General features: G+C 40.1%; 1 long non-coding RNA gene across 1 annotated transcript; it reads left to right on the top strand.

Annotated features, from left to right (window-relative positions):
- Window positions 1-2,532: 2,532 nt before the first annotated feature.
- On the top strand, window positions 2,533-8,672 carry LOC120405379. The gene is made up of 5 exons (XR_005598531.1): window positions 2,533-2,596; window positions 3,333-3,456; window positions 4,828-5,343; window positions 6,736-6,828; window positions 8,555-8,672. It is a non-coding gene; the product is annotated as an uncharacterized LOC120405379 (long non-coding RNA).
- Window positions 8,673-12,551: the final 3,879 nt, after the last annotated feature.

Here is a 12,551-nt window from a genome sequence, read left to right on the forward strand (position 1 = left end):
TCTTTAATTTATATAAACTTATTGAATTGCAAATAGTAAAGCAGAACAGTTAACAGCCTCACTGGTGTTTCAGCACAGCTCTCTCCCATCCCTCATTCAAACCTCTACAGGATAGAACACTACCTGTGACGTCTTACTACCATCAAGTTGCAGTGCATCACTTTGCACTGCCCAAGATATATACCACTGGTCTGATCACTCTGACTACAACATTATATTCATGCTGCAGTACACCTGTTCCAGCAGGTATCCACAGAGTCCATATTACTGGAGTTCAAAAGGAAAAAAATATGCCATTTTCTTAGATGCCAAAGGTATCTCAGTACTACTATTAGATACTTAACCCCGGAGGTTTTTATTCATGAGTTTGAGGATGAATTGATCACCCAACTTGGAGGAGTGAGAATTTTCCCCAAAGACACATTGACAGGGATCTTGGAGATTTTTCATCTCCCCCTTCGGCAATGAGCACAGAATAGCCATTTGGTTCAGATGGGTGTTAAGATACAATTCCTGTGATTAGAGGGGTAGCCACTGCGAGACGAGACCTCCAGTCATCTCATCTCTATGTCCCCACAGAGGTCACATTTTGAATCACCTTTGCTCGCTCGCCTTAATGCTAACAGCAGGCACTAAAATAATTTGATTGAACATTTTTTAATGCAAGAAGTATGGAATAGATTCTTAAATGTCCCAGCTCTTAGCAATAGGGCTAAGGCTTCAGAGCTTCCCAGTGCCTCATTACATACTCCCCTTTCCTTCTCTTAATAGGAAAGATGGAGACAGGTTTATTGACAAGTCACAGTTCACGTGTTCAGTACAGGTGTTGGCTACAGTCAAACTAGCGGGTCTATGATGCCAATTTATACAAGTCTTAAGCAATGATAAAATGTTACTTGTGCCAAGAAATGTCCCATATTAAATTTGATTAGTTGCAAAGGTGTCTCTGTGGATTAATTACTGGAATTTCTTGTGCAGAATCTGGCACAGATCCAAGGTCTGACTAGAATAGCCAAAAAGTCAATCTCATCAAATAGCTTAACATCTTAGAGCAATGCAATTTCTCCCCTCCCGCTTCTCAGTTACTTTCTGAAAGTTGTCGGCCTCATAAAATCATTCTTTGTATGTTACAGATAGCTGATCTTTGCTCTTGCCAAGCCAGTACATGAAGTCTAGAGGGGAAAGGAAGAAGTCGCTTTTATGTGTTATGTGTGGTCTGAAATAAACCCCATGTGTTAATTAACAATTGTGGAATTAAATGTTTTGGGTCCAGTCCTGCAATCCATATTTAGGGAATATTCTCATGGAAGTCAGTGAGGTTAGTGCATGATGGAGGGCTACTCATATGGCACTGTTAGCAAAACTAGGCCCTTTATATTTGTGCCTCTACACAGCCTTTTTTCTCTCCCTGTAAAACAGTCCATGCAAAAATAAACAGATCTTTCATGAAGCTTGCTACATGCCTGTGTGATGCTGACATACTTGTATTAAGTTGCCATCCATTCTTATTTTTCCCCTAACCTGCACATTTCTGTTTTTAAGGCCATGAAATACAGCTCCTGAATGAGTCTGCTGCAGTGCAGTTAATATTGCTCTTTTCTGACATTTAATTTAATGCTGCCAACTCCTTCCCATTTCCTCATATTCCCCACACTCTCTCTTTGACGTTGGTCTTTTATAGCTTTTGAAAAACACACCATCAAGTGGATAGTATTGTGGGATTTGCTCCTTGAAGTTTTTCCCTAAAGACTGGAAATTGAATTCTCCGTTTTATGGCAACCGGAAGGTTTGGTGGAACTTCCAAATATTTCCTACTCTCAATTTTTCCCCCTTAAAATCTCAGTACCATGTTTGGCTTGTCATTAGTCTCACTGAGAAATCAAGCCACAATACATTCAAAAGGCCTTACATTAACAAATGAGACACAGTACATAAATAATGTAGGCTATATGTAGCAGCTATAAAGACCAGCGACACTACTGTAAACTACATGCTATAACAGAAATGTCATAAAATGCAGCAGAAGCAAAGAAAATTCTTCCATGCTTAGCATCTGATTAAACTGACTGATAGCAAGAAAGACAAATACCAAAAATATAATAAAGCTATAATTTTGCTATATGGTGTGTCGAGAGAGCTGTGACACCTGCAGGTAATGCCAAAAGGCCTACATTTCCCAAAGTGACTAGACATTTTGGGTATTTCAGTTATTTGGTACCTATTTTGAGACACCTGAAAGAGCTGTTTTCACAAAGTGTTGAGCATCAACCCTCTGAAAGCCAGAATTTTTTAAGGGAATGAAAAAAGGGAGGCACCCAAAGTCAGTAGTCACTCTGGAAAATTTAGGCCAACATTTTCAAAAAGGCCCAATCATTTGGGATGCTTCATTTTTTGGGAACTCATCTGACACCTTGAGCCTGCTTTTCAGAAGTACTGAGCTCCTACAGCTTTTCAACAGCTGCTGTGGTGCTCAGAACTTCTGAAAAAATCAGACCCCAGGTGCTTCTATGAGGTGTCAGAAGCATTCTAGAAGGGATGTAGCAGGCCATCAATTCTCCACATTCCCCAGAAACCACCACCAGGTCTCAAGCTAATTGTAAAAATACTGGCTTAATATAATACACTTTGGGTGAAGGAATATGTGATACACGAAGGGCGTGGGAGGATAACTTGCTTTTATGAACACCCAGCCAGCCAGTTAGCTATAAAATCCCTTTTAGTAGCTGTTCTCTACTTGCTTTACCTGTAAAGGGTTAAAAAGTCTCACTGCTATGCATAGGTAAAAGGAAGTGAGTGGGCACCTGACCAAAAGAGCCAATGGGAAGGCTAGAACTTTTTAAAATTGAGAAAAAACTTCCCCTTTGTCTGTCTGTGGGGGTACTACTGGCTGGAGAGGGTACAGGGTAGCAGTGATGCTGTAAGATGCTTGGGGACAGGTATGAAAAAATCATAAGTATCATATCTAGAAACTACTCATTTAAAACCCCAGATATGTAGGTAGATCAGGAAATGTCTAGGAAGACGCAATTAGGTTTATCCCTTTTATTTATTTATGGCTTGTGGATTCTTCTGTGCTAACCCAGGTGCTTTTGTTTTGCTTGTAACCTTTAAGCTGGACCTCAAGAAAGCTATTCTTGATGCTTAATCCTTGTATTTGCTCTTTTAATATCTAGCAATAGCCTTAATTCCCAGATGTATTTTCTTCCATTTTTAAAATAAAATTTACCTTTTTAAGGACAGAATTGGATTTTTGTGTCTTAAGAAGTTTGTGCACATGTTGTTTAACTAACTGGTGGCAACACCTGATGTCCCCTTTTTTTTTTCTTTCTCAGCTCTTCCCTGAACGGGGGATGAAAGGGCTTGAGGTTACCCCACAGGAAGAAATTTCCAAGTGTGCCTTCCTGGGCTCTCAAAGAGGTTCTGAACTTGGGTGGTGGCAGCATCTACCAATCCAAGGTCAGAGACAAACTGTAACCTTGGGAGTTTAATACAAGCCTGGAGTGACCAGTATTAATTTTTAGAATCCTTGTGGCACCCCACCTTCTGCACTCCAAGTGCCAGAATGGGGAATTAGCCTAGACATGGTGGCAGAGCGGTGGGATCATTTTGAACCAGAGACATAGACCTCAGGATTTTAAAAGAACTGCAGTGTTGCCAACTCAAAGAATTGCAAAATCATGAGTCAGGCCCCCCAAAATCATGAAAATGACATTAAAATCATGATTTGTTAAATAAATAAATAACTAAATAAATAAATTTTATTTCATTTAGGTTTTGGAGCTTCTCTAGGGTTAATGTTTTCAAGCTTTTCTTTGGGTTAGAGCATCATTTTTTTAATAAAAAATGAAAGCTGGTTTCTCATGTAATCACATGACTCCAGGAGCTGGGCTTTAAAAAACTTCTTTAATCATCACAAGATTTGTGATAAAATCATGCGTTGGCAATATTGGCAACTGATTGATCAGTTGTACTACTACAAACCAGATCACAGTACCTCCCATCTAGGAGAGGATGCCAGGAGTCAGCACTGTGTATTCTAAGCAGCATATAGGGACATCTCGCAGATGCTATTAGCATGCACACTGAGGGGCAGTAGTAGCATCAGCAGTACTTATGGTTTGATCTGAAAGTGAATGGGAACTAAGGGCACTCAATACTCTTACCCAACAGGATTGAGCCTATAATAAGCAGGGTCCTACCTGGAAGACTCCAGGATCAGAACTCTACACTCAACAGCCTGGATAAACTGAAACTAAATTATGCTTTAATAGTTTAAATGATATAGTCTAAGGGTTTTGCAAAAGCAGCCCAGGTATTTTTCATAGTCATCACTGGCGCATGCGCAATGTGCCCAGCCATTTAATGGCCTCATCATCAGCCAGGCAGATAGCCAGTAGCCTGCTACTAGAATAAGTCAGTGGGCACTCAACAATGATATGCAACATTGTCTGAAGCTGACCACAGCTGCATTTCAGGTCATTAGAAAAACACCATTTAAAGAGACTGGTCACACAGATGGTTGGGTCAGTGAGGAGAGAGTGATTAACAACTGGGGGCAATGGATCAGCATTCACGTCATCAGTACCCAGGCCGGGGAAGCTAATGATCCAACTAGAGAACCAAATTCGGTGACGAATCCTGGTCACATGTCATCTGACTGCAACCCCCATGTACCACCACTCTTTGACTTTTTTCATTGTGTTTTTTTTACTATATATATATTAATGAAACGTTAAAAAGTTGTCCAACTATAGATTTCCTGTATATGAGACAGTACCGCAGCTTCAAACCAAACTTACTTTTGTCTTTTGTTTTTGTCTTCTTCAGGACTAAAGGTGCACAGCTCAATGTATACTGAGAGTCAATGCTGAGATTGTTTACTTTGGATGTGCTACTGTTCTACTACAATTTTGTCTTTGACCTCAGGTCTTGCAAAATCTCAGGAGTCTGTTCATCCCTTTGATCTGTGTCTTCAGCTCCAATTAGTCAAAAATAAATGAAATACGCATTCTGAAGGGACAATAGGCTCCTTATTTTGGAAGACTCTTGTCACTCAAGCTCCCAGGTCACATGGTGTATATTATGAGCCTCTGATGTCACAAGCTATGCAATTTTGTCAAATAAAGCATAACAATAATCTTAATTAACTTTATGAAGCCACGGGTAGCATTCATCTTTCAGCTTCATGGAAACAAAGAAAAATAGAACAACCCTCTCTTATTAGCAAACTGAGGAATAATTAAAAACTTGAAAGAGATTAAGAGGAAGGAGTAAGATGAACTAACACTGTCTCTTTAAGATTATCTGTGTGAGGAAGAAAAAGGCCTCAGTGTCAGTGGAAAGGTATGAGATACCATACTTTGTGTTTGCAGATGAAATGTTCCTGCTTGTAGACAGTAAATTTGATCTCTAAGAGCTTACAGAGGAGCTCCGCTCCAAAGTAAAACTGATGAAAGTGAACTTGTCATGGTAATGATCAGGCTCAATAAACTGTATTGCTATTATTTGGGGAACAAATAGGCTAAGAAAGCATTATATGTCTCATCCCCAAATTGCTCCAACAATGTACTACAATGCTGTACAGGGGTATCTTTCAGAGACCAGTTCGCAAGTCAAGTGCTTATTATGTAGCTATTCACAATGCATAAACAACACCCTGATCTTTTCAAAGAAGTCTGCATTAAAGAGGCAATTCTAACTTCCAGTACAAATAACCCAAGCTCCCGTTGATATGACCAGGACTGCATAGATTCTGTATCAAAGTTTGTTTTGCAGGCTGATTTGTTCTTAAATTTTCTTTTAAAACTTCAGACAGACTGGCCCCAATGCTGATCTCATTTACACTGGTCTAAATCAGCAGTAATGTCCATTTAAATGAGAATCAGGTCCAACTTCTTTCAACACCAGGCATTCAATTCTCCACTTCTTCTCTGTCAAAATTTGGAATAAAAAAAAATCAGCAGTAAAGCTAAGACGAAAATGAGAGAAGTCCTCTTCTGGGTTCTTTACATCACTGTGTTGACCAACTTTTACTCCAAAAATCAAGCCAGAGCATTGGTTCTGTACCAGTTCAGGGTACATCTACACTTGAGCTTGGAGGTGTGATTCCCAGTTTGCAATGGATGTACCCACACTAACTCTGCTTGAGCCAGCACCTACAAATACACCGCTACCTCGATATAACGCCGCCCGATATAACACAAATTTGGATATAATGCGGTAAAGCAATGCTCCGGGGGAGAAGGGGGGTTGTGCAGTCCCGTGAATCAAAGCAAGTTCAATATAACACAATTTCACCTATAACGCGGTAAGATTTTTTGGCTCCCAAGGACAGCGTTATATCGAGGTAGAGGCGTATCAGTGTGTCTGCAGTGGTACAGGTGGCCATTTGGGCTAGCTTCCCCAAGTACAGTCTGCCCAACCCCCTGGGTACATACTCAAGTGGCTAACCTGGAGACACACTGATATTTATAAGCACTAACTTGAGCAGAGCTGTGCGAGCTGGGAATCACGCCTCCCTGCTCAAATGTAGATGCACCCTCAGAGGGAAGAGTGGCACCTATACCTCACCAATGCCATTTCCTTAAGGTTACTGGAGAGCTCCCATCCAATCATTGACAAGGTTTGACCCCACTTAGTTTGTGGTTATTTGCTTATCATTAACTAGCTAATGTTTGTAGAGCAGTTGAGGACATAAAGCTCTATTTCATTGCTATGCTTCTTTATTGTTATGAGGGTCTGTCAAGATCACCGCTTCATGACAAGGTTAAAGGTCTCCAAGTCCAGCTGAGCTGTGTTCCATGCAACACTTGAAGAAGGAAGAAAAAAGTGAGTTGACATCACCTTTCTACCACTACCACACCATCCCCTTCTAGAGCTGGCAAGAGGCCAATTTGAACTCTGCTCTAATTGAGTTCATTAAAAATGTTCTGTCACGTTTCCAACAGAAAATGGCTCATTTGTCATAATGGAAATTTCTGTGGGAAATGTCCATTTTCAAACAAAAGTTTTCAGATTTTTCTCAACAAAAAACCCCATCAAAAACTGAAAAAAAATTGGCAGAAAATTATAAAATGTGGGCGTAGGGTTGATTTTTTCAACCAAGCCACCCAAAAAAAATCTAAGAAAAATGTTTTTTCTTTGAAAGTTTTTCATGGGGAAAAAAAATTCCAACAAGCTCTGGGCAGCAAATTGGGCTGTAATAGTTTCACCTGCTGGAAATGCCCCTTTTCACCCTCTCCTAATATGCCTCCTATGTCAGGTCGGAAGCAGATAGTGTAGCGCTGTATTAAGCCATCTCTGTCAGAGGGATCTCCAGCTGCTTCACTAGGTGTTTGACTGGCTGGGTTTCCCTCACATGCTCAGGGTCTAATTGATTGCCTTATGTGGGGTCAGGAAAGAATTTTCCATCAGGTCAGATTGGCAGTGACCTTGGGGTTTTTTTTCCCCTTCCTCTGTAGCTTGTGAGTGCAGACCTGTTACCAGAATTAACTGTGTATATCTCATTCAATCAGTTCCCTGCCATTGCAGGGGCTTCAGACGCTGGTGCACCTTGGTCTCTTCTATTAGCAGACTTTGGCATATAATAGTCTAGTCTCCTGTGGGTTGGTCTCATTTCTGTTGCTGGGTTTAGAGTGCAGGTGTTTCGTGGTATTGGTGGCCTGTGATATACAGGAGTCAGACTAAATGATCTAGTGGTCCCTTTTGGCTTCTTTCCATTGCCTGAGCAGTGCAAAGTAGCCAGATGGAGGGTCATGGATCTGGCCCTAGATGTTAACAAGGCAGTTCACGGAGCTGTTTCATAAACATGTGATTTGCTTATGCAGTATTACAGAGCTCCTAGGAACTGATGTTGCTCCTGTAAACACTGTAGAAAAAATTGTTTTATCTGCTTAATAATGTATCTAGATTTAACCTCTCCTTTGCAACAAACAAAATTAAACAGAGTAAATCTGCCTTGGGCTATGAGCCTGTTATTAATATGGATCTGCTTACTGTATGCTAAAATACTATTGCATTCCCTAACATGCTCAGTTCCATTTGCATTATGGAGAGCGAGTTCATCAAATTGGAAATAAAAATGCATGGCCTCCCGAAATGAATGTCCTGGATGAATGAATCCTGCTGGTGCCACACACAGCCCCAATGTGTTGCTTGTATGCTCTTGTTTTTCGCAAGGGTGAATAATAGAAACAGTCCCATGTTCAGCAGCTTGTTTTGCATATAACTTACACACAGTAATAATCCAATGCCAAATTTACCTTTTTAAAGAATCCTTAAGCAGAAACCCAGTGTGTTATCTTTGCATTGCTCTCCTTTTCTTAAGGTAGCATAAAGGGTTCTATTTGTATCATATCATCATTGGTTTGCTACAAAATATGGCAGATCTCAGCCAACTTCTTTAAATATGATTGTCTATGCTTCACAAGCTATGCTTTCAATCTACAGAACATTTTAAAATATTTCAACAGCTCTGTTCCAAGCTGTGATTATCCAGGAAACTAAAAATGAAGCACATTTACTGTCTTATGTTCACTGCATCTCATCTTTTCAGATTCACTACTTCACCGCCTTTTAGGTTCTTATGTGTCTACACGTGCCCTTGAGAGCCTATGAATGAATCCAAAACATTAACTCAGCAGGGTATATTGATGTGAAGGCTACAGAAAGGGTATTAATGGCCTTGTAGGTTTAGCCATGTGAAAATTTCAAGCTGACCTAAACAACTCTTTTGAAATCTCCAGATAGTATGCTATGAGGAGGATGAAAAAAAGACCAAGCATCTCTTTGGCTGATGCCTGGAAAGAGCACCTTCCCAATTAACGGCTCAGCTATTGTTCCCTTTGCTCTTCTATCCTATCTCTGACTGTTGTTTTCTTTTCTGTTTGCTCTTCCTAACAGCCCTTTTTAATTCAATTCCATTTTTTTTCAGAATAATAGTATCAAGCAAGTAAACTGAGGCACATATAATATTTATCAAAAATAGAGATATCTCTTTCATTCTCCATACCTACCTCAAAAGGGATTTTTCTCTTATAGAGAACAGCCATGTTACTAGAGCCTGAGGTACCTTCTGATCACAATTGTGATGGGGTTTGTAACTGTACAGTTATATTACAAACATGGCTGGAAATGATTTCATGTCTTAGGGCCAAATATATCCCTGGAGTCACTTCACTGACGCCAGTCTCTACTGCTCTCAGTCAGCTCATTACCATGTTTTAAAGGGTACTTCCTTGGAGCTGACTGCAATATGAAGTGGGGGAGGGAGGAGAGGAAGCAACTATTAGTCTCAACCCAACCTCTTTCATCAATATCACCACTCAGCAGCACCACCATCTTGCTGCACCAGTATGACCCCCTCCACAAGCACCTTCTGACCCTTCCCAGCACCAGCTGTCATCCATTCACCATGCCCTCCCTCAGACTCTTCAGCACCTCCCCACCTAAGTACCAGCATGCCCATGACCAGTCCACTCCCAGTGTAACCCCCTCTGATGAAAATGGATTACATTTCAGCTGTCCAGACCATCCAAATATCTTATGTACCCATGTCATCCAAAACATCTGAGCTTCTGTTTTTGAAAGTGTGATCCTTCATTCTGGGCCATTAGAGATGGACAGAGTGGGGTAATGACTTGAATCATGGTTGACAGATCCTCCTATATTTTTACCCAAATTGTCTAGATTATAATACATTCCCAAAAGTACTGACAGAAAGCTAGTGTGGTTTCTAAACACCAGTATATTTGGTAATAGTCTGTTAGATCTGCTGTATAATTTGGGAAATAAACCATTTCCAAACAATAAAATCCTGAGCTTCTATTCAACTTTGAGTAATAAATAAGATTGTATGTTGTCTATAATTATTTTTCCAATCGCAAATGGTAAACTCCAACTTCATATTCATTTCCCACATGAAATAACACTTACCATGGATTATAAGTGGGTACTTAACATGCAGCTTTCAGTGTAGGCCTCTAGCACTTGAGCTAAAGGAATAAATCTATTAACTGGTAGCAATATTAAACTGTTATCCTCTATACATTGACCAGCCAGTAGGGGAGGCCATAATCATACACACTTAACCATTATATTATAAATACAATTGAGACTTCCTTTCTGAGAATTCAGGCAAGATTACAAGGGCTGTGTATGGATATTCACAGGTCACCCGGTAATGTCCAACAAAAGTTCATATTAGAGATGGATCAATGAAGCAGTAATCAGATCTGGATCCAGAGAGATCCATCATAAATTTAGTCTAGGGTTGAACCAGACATATCAGAAAGAGAGGGCAAAGAGAGAGACGAGAGAGAGAGAGAAAATAAGAAATGTCTGGTCTAACCTGTAGGCTGTTTAAATACATAACTTTAGTGATTCCCATCTCTGTTCATGATTTATACATCCACCCAGTGTACCAATTAGACCATCACACCACAGGTATGAAATGAGAAATGTTGAAAGTCATTGAACATAGTTATTTAGTGAGGGTGTTTCTGTAACTTTGATACACTGAGAAAAAATCACAGTGTTTAATGGCCATCACATAAAGACTTCTTTTGCACTCTAACATTAAAGTACACTAGACTGTAATATACTGTAAAACACGTAAGAACACCAGCTGGCCTGACACCTGCTTGGAACAAGGTTTGCTTTCTTTCTTATTATTATTATATTTAACTGTCTCTCTTTTAAAAAAAAATAAACATATTTGAGTGGCAAATATAATGAAGTGAAGATATAAATAAAACAGTGAAATCTATTTCACCCTTTCAACTGTGCCTGATCCTGTAATTGCTCTGCATGTGGAATTCCCATTGAAATCAACAGAGCCCTCCTCCATGCAGTCTTCTTTAGCCTACTTTCTATTTGCTCTTTCCACAAGGTGGAGGACTGAGCTAGTGGCAGATCTGGGCTCACCCGTACCAGTGCTCTCCTGCACAGGGAACCATACAAGGGTACCATACAAGTTCATTTGCTAAATATCTGGTCATTCAAATCATGTCATCTCTCCAAGACTATGTACCCCCATCTGCCTTTTTGTATAGTAGAACCACATTAGTTCCATCACCAGGAGAGACTCTGAGCTAAGGATTTTTCTCAGGTGTCCCAGTTTTTCATTCTGAAAGTGGAAGAGCATGGGGGATGGGAAAGGGCTCCCACTGACACAGCCTCCCTTGTCTCCAACTACAGTTTTTCTCTTTGAAACTAAGATCTACCTGCAGCAGAAGGAAGGATGTTAGGAGTGGCAGAGGGGAGCAGGCCACCTGCAGTGCCTTCATTTATTCTGAGCGCCATCCACTGGGGGTACATACCAGCTTTTGCCTTTTTTTGTTTGTTTTGTTTTGTTTTGTTTGTTTTTGCTATTTGACTATATTGAGCAAGGGCCAGACAACAATGGACATTTGAACCAACAGTATTTGCCTGGGAGGTCTCTAGGGGGATGTGGATGCAAATTCCCCCTTCCAAAAGCAAAAGCCCAATTTTTTGAAGCTATGCCCTGAGGAAGGGACCATTGACTACTGATTACCTGTTCCCGGAATCTGAAGATCAAAGGCCTAAGCTGTATAAAGGAAAGATTAACCAAATGGATGCGCTTGTTCTGAGCAGAGGCTATTATGAACTTGTAACCACAGAAAATAACCCTTTATGGGGTTGAAGGACTGCTCCTACCAGAGCCCCTGCTGGAGCTGAGGGTGCACTCTCTGGTAAGCTTATTAGCATGTGTGTAGATTCTTTAGTTGTTTTTGATATATTTTCTCAGTAATGCTTTCATTTTAAGAATAAATGTGCTTGCTTAGAAAGAACTGTGTGGTAACTGATAATGGTGGGCAATTAGACTGTTTATAGCCTTTGGAGACAGAGCAAAGAGCATATGCTGGCCTGTTTAGTCAGTCTAGCTTGAGAATAACACAGTGTAGGCAGGGAAATCTGCAGCCTGGAAAATCCCCATTCACGAGGGAGAAAGATGTGGGTCTCTGCCCAAGAGAGGTAGTGGCTGAGAAGGCAGGAACCTGGAATGGGTGTCCTTGCTGGACTACAGAGAGGGAATACAGGTGCAGTTGCCCTTAACTGTGACAAATATTAGAGAGAGAAAAAAATAAAGGGGATAATAATAGGAAAAGTCTTACATAAAAATTCCCTTTTATGCAGATGATGATTTATAGTCTATTTGAAACCCTTCAAAATCAATTCCAGAGCTATTCAGAACAATAAAGGAATATGACCCGATTTCTGGCTATAAGATAAATGACAAGAAAACAGCAGCTATGATGCTAAACAACAGGTAAACAGATAATACTGGTATTATGGATATATTTAAATGGAACCAAAGAGGACTGGAGTACATAGGAAGCACAAATAAAGCTAGCTCTCATTGATTCATTTAAAGAACATTACAGTAAATTATTCCAAGGAATAAAAGATTATTTAAATAGATGGGATAGTCTGCCCTTATCTTTACTAGATCTAATAGAAATAATCAAAGGGCCTAGAAATATTGGGTTTCTTCCAATATTTTCTACTAACAATACCTCAGAGACAGAATT

This window comes from Mauremys reevesii, linkage group 4 (assembly GCF_016161935.1).
Source record: "Mauremys reevesii isolate NIE-2019 linkage group 4, ASM1616193v1, whole genome shotgun sequence".
Classification (NCBI taxonomy): Eukaryota; Metazoa; Chordata; order Testudines; family Geoemydidae; genus Mauremys; species Mauremys reevesii.